General features: G+C 37.8%; 1 pseudogene; it reads right to left on the bottom strand.

The window, feature by feature from the left end:
* Nucleotides 1-956: 956 nt before the first annotated feature.
* On the bottom strand, nucleotides 957-2,067 carry LOC119509635 (annotated as a pseudogene).
* Between the last annotated feature and the right edge of the window lie 5,458 nt (nucleotides 2,068-7,525).

Genomic DNA, 7,525 nt, shown 5'->3' with positions numbered 1-7,525 from the left:
TGCCAGTACCATACAGTTTTGATTACTATAGCTTTGTAATAAGTTTGTTTTTTGTTTTTTGTTTTTTGTTTTTGTTTTGTTTGTTTGCTTTTTGGAGACTCAAATAGAAGTTATTTTATTTTCAATAATGAAAGTAACAGGACAAATGGAATCAATCCACTAACAAATTTTTAAATCTTTAGCACAGTCCTTAGCCCGAAACGGTCCTCAATAAATAAGAACACATTATTATTAATAGAGTTAAGACTGTTCTTGAGATTTTCTAGGATTTTGTGTGGGTTTTATACAAAATTAGGTGATAGGTAAATTAACATATGCTCGACATTTGGCTGACAAGACAAGGGCTTGGAGAAAAGAACAACCAAGGAACAGGGTCTCCAAATATTAAATCAGAAAAGGGATTATGGGATTTTCAAAGCAGTCTGCAAATCAGAGTTCAGTGGGAAATGTGCTAGGAGATGCAAGGGTTTGGAACAATCCAAGTTCAATGGCTTATAAATAACTCTATATTTCTAGATACTTGATTTGGAATCTATCACAATCTAGAGGAGCTTCTTCCAAGGGACAGGAGATTCTGATTCATGCTCAGAAAAGGCCTATGCCTCCTAGTTTCCCTCCTTTGATTCTGTCACTAGTTCCTGTCACCAATACAACAGGAGTTCCATTCCAGCAAAGGATTACTAGTAAGTAGATCAACCTTTCTCTGGTATAGATTTTCCTTTCATATTATACTGACATTTGCCAAAGATAGCTTTAAATATATCCAGTTTCTTTGATTTTTATCTTCATACACAGCTCTGCTTGTCTGCAAAATCTGTGACTCGCAGAACAACGGCACCATGGGTCAAAAGGCAGGGGTCAGTTCCAATGTAAGAACTCCCCAAGGTTTAAAAGTCATCTTTATTTCCTGCTTCAACTGCCACATATTTTTTTTTCTTTTCTCATCATTTTGCCAATTACTTCTTTCTGAATTCAGTTCTTCTAGCTACATTCTGAGCACCCAATTTTTTAACCAATGCCACTTGGGGACACTCATTGTCTTTTTGCAAATCTGTGTCATCTTGTCGGAGCAAAATGACAAGATGGGCCCTCTGACCAGAAGCTAAAAAGGAGGAAGTAGCCTCCAACTCACCACTATTTTTCAGTAAGGCCTGTGGAACTGTCGAGAGAGCCAAGGTAAACTTTTCCATTAACTGCTGGAGGATTTTAATGGCAGCTCCCACCACTGGTGGAGAAGCCTTTTCTTCTTCAGGCTGAGTTTCAGAGTCCTCCTCAGGCGTGGGTGGGTCATCATCACACATTGTTATATGTGTTTCAGAATCAGGACTCTCATCCACCGCCACCTCTTCGAACTCCCAGGGGCTTCTATAAGCATCCTTTTGATTGCCTCTTCATTCTCCTGGATCTCTTTTCTTTCAGATTCTTCTCCAGGCAAGTCTGGAATTCCCTTATTCTGTGGCTCCCCACTGTCGGCAGCCTCTGGGTCTTGCTCTGCCTTCTGCTTGAGGTTTTAGGAGGAGGGGCTCACTGGGACATCCCCAATAGGTACTTTTGCTCCTGGCCCTGCAGGTGCTTGAGGTAGCAGTCCTTCAGGGCCTGCCACGAGTGCTGGGTGAGTGAACTTTTCTCCGTCGCTTTCCACAGAGCATTGCCGGTGATGGAGTTGGGTGAACAGGTGTTTTCCCTCACATAGGTCAGGATAACCACATCGTCCATGTGCATGAAGGCCATTTGCCCTGTGAGTGGCACTGGCTCCCCAGCATCGGCCCCCTTGGTGGGAGAGCTGGGCTTTGTATCTAGGGCCTGATTGGCCGCCAAGGCTGGGCCCAGCTGATAGGCCTCCAGCTCGAGCTTCTTGTTGTGCTTCATGCAGGCCAACAGCGCAGCCCTGGGCCTCTGCATCCAGCACAGTGTGCGGCGGTTGAGCAGGATGAGGGTCGACAGCCGGTGCTTTGCCAGGCTGCGCCGCATGTAGAAGGAAATGGAGCTGCTAGCCTCCTGCAAGAATAGAGTTGAAGAATGGGTGGGCCCATTGGGGTCTTTGCCCAAATCCATCACCTCTGCCATAGGTACTGCCAGGTAACCACCTCCTGGCTTTCTGTAATAAGTTTTAAAATTGGGAAGTGTGAGTCCTCCAATTCCATTCTTCTTTTTCAAATGTGTTTGGCTATTTAGGGTCCCTTATGCTTCCATACAAATTTGATGATTGGTTTCTTTTCCCTTCTGCAGAGAAGGTTGTTGAAATTTTTATTGAGATTGCATTGAATCTGTAAAACACATTGAGTAGAATTGACATCTTAACAATATTTAGCCTTACAATACATGAACATGGAATGTCCTTCCATTTATTTAGGTCTTCTTTGACTTCTTTCAGCAATATTTTGTAGATTTCCATATACAAGGCCTTTATATCCTTGGTTAAATTTATTCCTAGATATTTGATTCTTTTAGTTGCTCTTATAAGTAGAATTATTTTTCTTGATTTCCTCTTCATATTGTTCATTAGTATAGAGGCACTCCTGATTTTGCATGTTACTCTTGTACCTCACCACTTTGCTGAATTCATTTATTAGTCCTAGGATCTTAGTGGTGGGTTTTTCAGGATTTTCTATATATGGGATCAGGTCATTTGCAAATAGGGAAAGTTTTACTTATTCCTTTCTAATTAGGATACCTTTTATTTCTTTCTCTTGCTTAATTGCTCTGGCTAGTGCTTTCAATACAACGTTGAACATAGTGGTAACAGTGGGCATCCTAGTCTTCCTAATCTTAGAAGGAAAGCTATCTGTCCTTTATCATTGAGTGTGATATTAGCTATAGCTTTTGCATATATACCTTTATCATGCGGAGGAAGTGTTTTTATCATTTCTGAGTGTTTTTATCAAGACAGCATGCTAGATTTTGATATCTTTTCAGAATAAATTGAGGTAATCATGTGTCTTTTATTTTTCCTTCATTCTGTTAATGGGGTTTATTATAATAATTGATTTTCTTATGTTGAGCTACTTTTGCATACCTCAGATAAATTCCACTTAATCATGTGTTGTTGGATTCAGTTTCCTAGAATTTTGTTGACAAGTTTTGCATTTATATTCATGGGTATCCTGGTCTGTAAATTGCTTTTGTTCTGATATCTTTATCTGGATTTGGTTTTAGAATGAAATTGGCCTCAAGAAAAAGTTAGAAAGTGTTCCATTCCCTTAAATTTCTTGGAAGAGTTTGAAAAGGACTGGTGTTAATTCTTCTTGGAATTTTAGTAAAATTCAGAAGTAAAGCCATCTGGTCCTGGATTTTTCTGTGTTGGGAGTTTTTTGATTTACAATATTTTTATTCATTATTGGTCTGTTGATATCTTATATTTGTTCTTGAGTCAGTGTAGGTAGTTTGTGCATTTCTAGGCATTTGTCCATTTCATTAGTTATCTAAAGTGCTGGGATACAGTTGTATAGTGTATACAGTTGTTTACAGTTCATGGTATCCTCATAATCCTTTTTATTTCTGTGGAGTCTGTAGTAATGCCCCTCTTCCATGTCTGAATTTGGTTGTGTGCATCATCTTTCTTTTTTTTCCTTGTCAGTCTATCTAAAGGTTTGCTAAGTTTTTGAATCTTTTCAAAAAACCTACTTTTGGTTTTGTTTATTCTTTCAGTTGTTTGTCATTCTCTATTTCATTTACATCTACACTATTTTTTTGCTATTTCTTGCCTTCTGCTCATTTTGTGTTTAGTTTCCTCTTCTTTTTCTAGATCCTCCTGTTGTGAGGTGTCTGATTTGAGATCTTTCTTCCTTTTTTATGCAAGTATTCAGAACTTTAAATTACCCTCACAGCACAGCCTTGATTCGTCCCATAAGTTTTGGTATGTTATGTTTTCATTTTCATTCACCGCAAGATATTTCCTGATTTTCCTTGTGATTTTTTTCTTTGTCTCATTGGTTGTTTAAGAGTGTGGTGTTTAATTTCTACATATGTGATGGTTAGGTTCATGTGTCAACTCAGCCAGGTAATGGTGTCCAGGTCTCTGGTCAAACAAACACTGGCCTAATCATTACTGCAAGGACATTTATGGTTGGTTAATAAACCAGAAGGCTGTTTTTTTAAATCATCAGTCAATTGACTGCACCTGTGACTGATTACATCAACAAAGAGCAAGTCTTCTGCAATGAGATAATTCAATCAGCTGGATTTAGTCTAATCAGTTGAAGACTTTTAAGGGAGAGAAAGAGAGAGGACCATCACTTCTTCTTTGGCTAGCCAGTGAAGCATTTCCTGAGGAGTTCATCAAACATCTTCATTGGAGTTGCTGATTTGCTGCCTGCCCTACAGAATTTGGACTCATGCATCCCCACAGTTGTGTGAGATACTTTTATAAAACCTTATATTTGCAGATATCTCTTGTTGGTTCTGTTTCCCTAGAGAACCCTAACTAATACAACATATTTGAATTTTCCAGTTTTCTCTCTGTTACTGAATTCTAGCTTCATTCCTTGTGTTGGAGAAGATACATGGTATGATTTCAATATTTTGAAACTTATTGACACTTGTTTTGTGACTTAGCATATAGTCTATCCTAGAGAGTATCCCATGTGCACTAGAGAAGAGCGTATTCTGGTGCTGTTGGTTGAAGTATTCTATACATATCTGTTAGGTCTATTTGGTTCATAGTAATGTTCAAGTCTTCTATTTCCCTATTGATCTTCTGTCTAGATGTTTTGTCTATTATTAAAAGTGGTGTATTGAAGTCTCCTACAATTAATGTAGAATAGTCTATTTCTCTCTTCAAATCTGTCAACATTTGTTTCATGTATTTTGGAGCTATGCTGTTAGGTGCATACATATTAATAATTGTTAAGTCTTCTTGTTGAATTGACCTCTTTATCAAAATACAATGACCTTCCTTCTCCCTCATAGTAGTTTTTTTAATCATATTTTTTATTGTAGAATATAGCACATATTCATAGAAGTGATAACTTTCCAAGTGCAATTTAACAAGTAGTTAGCAAATTTCAAAGAATGGTATGGGTTACAGTTCCACAGTTTTAGTTACTTCCTTATTGTGAAAAACAGCATATATGCAAAAAGGTAATATCTTTCAAAGTATGATTCAACAAGTAGTTACATAGGGAATTTACAAAAATGTTATGAGTTACAGTACCACAGTTTCAGTTATTTCCTTTTTGTGAAATATAACAGATACACAAAAAGGTGACAACTTTCAAACCACAACCCAACAAGCAGCCATAGAACAAGTCTCATAGGATGCCATGGGTTACAGTTCTACCATTTCAATTCTTTCCCTCCAGCTATTCCATTTTTGGTCCTGTCTCACTTCCCTCTTGTATATACTTTTCAGATATTTCCCTTGTGATTACCATGGGACTTAAATTTAACATCCTAAATCTATAACTATCACATTTGATTTGATGCCAACTTAAAATTAATAGCATATACAAACACTGTTCCTATAACCCTTTATCCCCTCACCTTTTTGTTGTACTTGTTACAAGTTATATCTTTACACATCGTACATCCAAAACTACAGATTTATCATGACATTTTATGCATTTGCTTTTTAGAACCTGTATGAGGTAAAAAGTGGAGTTACATACAAAAAATATAGTACAATATACTGCCATTTATAATTACCAATATGGTTCCTTTTTCCAGACATTTTTTTTTTCTTTAGCTGCTTCATTCCACTGTCTAGTGTCCTTTCCTTTCAGTTTGAAGAGTTTGCATTGCCTGTAGGGCAGATCTAGTGTTCTTGAATTCCGTCAGCTTTTGTTTATCTGGTTAAGTCTTAAGGTCGCCCTCAGTTTTGAAAGATAGTCTCACTGGATGTATAATTCTTGGTTCCAATTGTTTTCTTTCAGCACTTTAAATATTTTATCCCACGATCTTCTTGCCTCATGGTTTCTGGTGAGGAAATCAACTCTTAATCCTATTGGGACTCCCTCGTCCATAGCTTGTTGCTTTTCTTTTGCAGCTTATAGAGCTCACTCCTTGTCCACTGACTACTGTGTGTCTGGGCATGGTTGCCTTTGGTTTATCCTATTTTGGGTTTGTTGGGTTTCTTGAATTTGTGTATTTATGTCTTTCATTACATTTGGGAATTTTTTTGTCATTATTTTTTTAAATACTCCTTCTGCCCCTTTCTTTCTTTCTCCTTCTTTGTGGGCCTCCCATAATGCATTTATTGGTATATTTGGTTGTGTCCCATAGGTCTCTTAGGCTCTGTTCCCTTTTTTCATTTTTTTTCTTTCTGGTCCCAAACTTGAATCATTTCAGTTGTCCTGTATTCAAGTCACTGATCTCTATCCTGCCATCTCCAGTCTGCTGTTGAAACCCTCTAGGGAATTTTTCATTTCAATTATTGTGGTCTTCAACTCCAATTTTTCTGTTTAGTTTAGTTTTGAAATTTCTGTCTTGTTACTGAGATTGTCATATTGTTCATTCATTATTTTCCAATATCCTTTAATTCTTTGTCTGTGTTTTCCTTTATCTCCTTGAGCATATTGAAGTTCATTTAAAAAGTATTTGTCTATTATGTCAATGTCTGGTCTTCTTCATTGATGGTTTCTGAATTTTTAACTTTTTTCTTCAGATGAGCCATTATTTCCTGGTCTTCATTGTCTGTTAATCTTTTCTTGCATGCTGTGCACTTTAGCATTTAATGTGTTAACTCGGAGACTTAGTCCCTGAACTGTCTGTTCTTTAAGTTTCTATTGAGTTAGTGATATTAGAGAGATTTCCTTTAGTGCCAGGAACTAACAAAAACAAACAAACTCATCCAAAAATCACCTTTCACAGGCTTTGCAAATTGGCCTTCCATTGGCTGGTGCTCTCTTTCAGAATTTAACCCTTCTATTAAGAAGATTAGCCCAAGACAAAAGTGATTGTGCAGAGTCCTCTCCACCTTTTCTGAACTTGTATTTTGTCTTGGGCTTGTGCACACTCATGGCTTAGGAATTCCCTGTTTATTGTTATCCAAATGTCCCTTATACCCAGTTTGAAATATATTTTCCCTCCCTTCCACGTCTCTATTGCATGTTTTAAAGCAAATAATACTATGCCTCAGGCTTCTTTGATTTAATTTTTTCTTTCACTGCTTTGGCTGACTGTAAGCTGCTTTTTCTTTGCCTGCAAGGCAAGTTGAACAAGGGTGAGCCAGAAATGAGTTCTGATTCAGTCTTTCATGCTGCTACCAGATAGATCGTCACCGACATACAGGCACTCCAGGATACACATAGCAGTTATTTTGCTCCATCAGGAATAGGGCCAGGGACCCACAATGGGACCACAGATGGTTCAACACCATACCAGAGAGAGACTGGGGGAGGGGCCAGCAAGGGCACCATGAGCTTGTCCTACTGTTTTTAAACGTGCGTTTTCTTGATTCAGCACTTGCCCAGTTACTACGCCCTTTTAATTGTTTACTGTAGTTTTCAGGAAGATCGCTTTGCCAGTTTTTGCTAGTTGTTCAAAAATTCTATGGGTAAATGATAACCTGTATCATCTTATGTAACTG

Source organism: Choloepus didactylus, chromosome 14, assembly GCF_015220235.1.
Source record: "Choloepus didactylus isolate mChoDid1 chromosome 14, mChoDid1.pri, whole genome shotgun sequence".
In the NCBI taxonomy this organism is placed as follows: Eukaryota; Metazoa; Chordata; class Mammalia; order Pilosa; family Megalonychidae; genus Choloepus; species Choloepus didactylus.
This window is presented reverse-complemented; position numbering and strand designations above follow the sequence as displayed.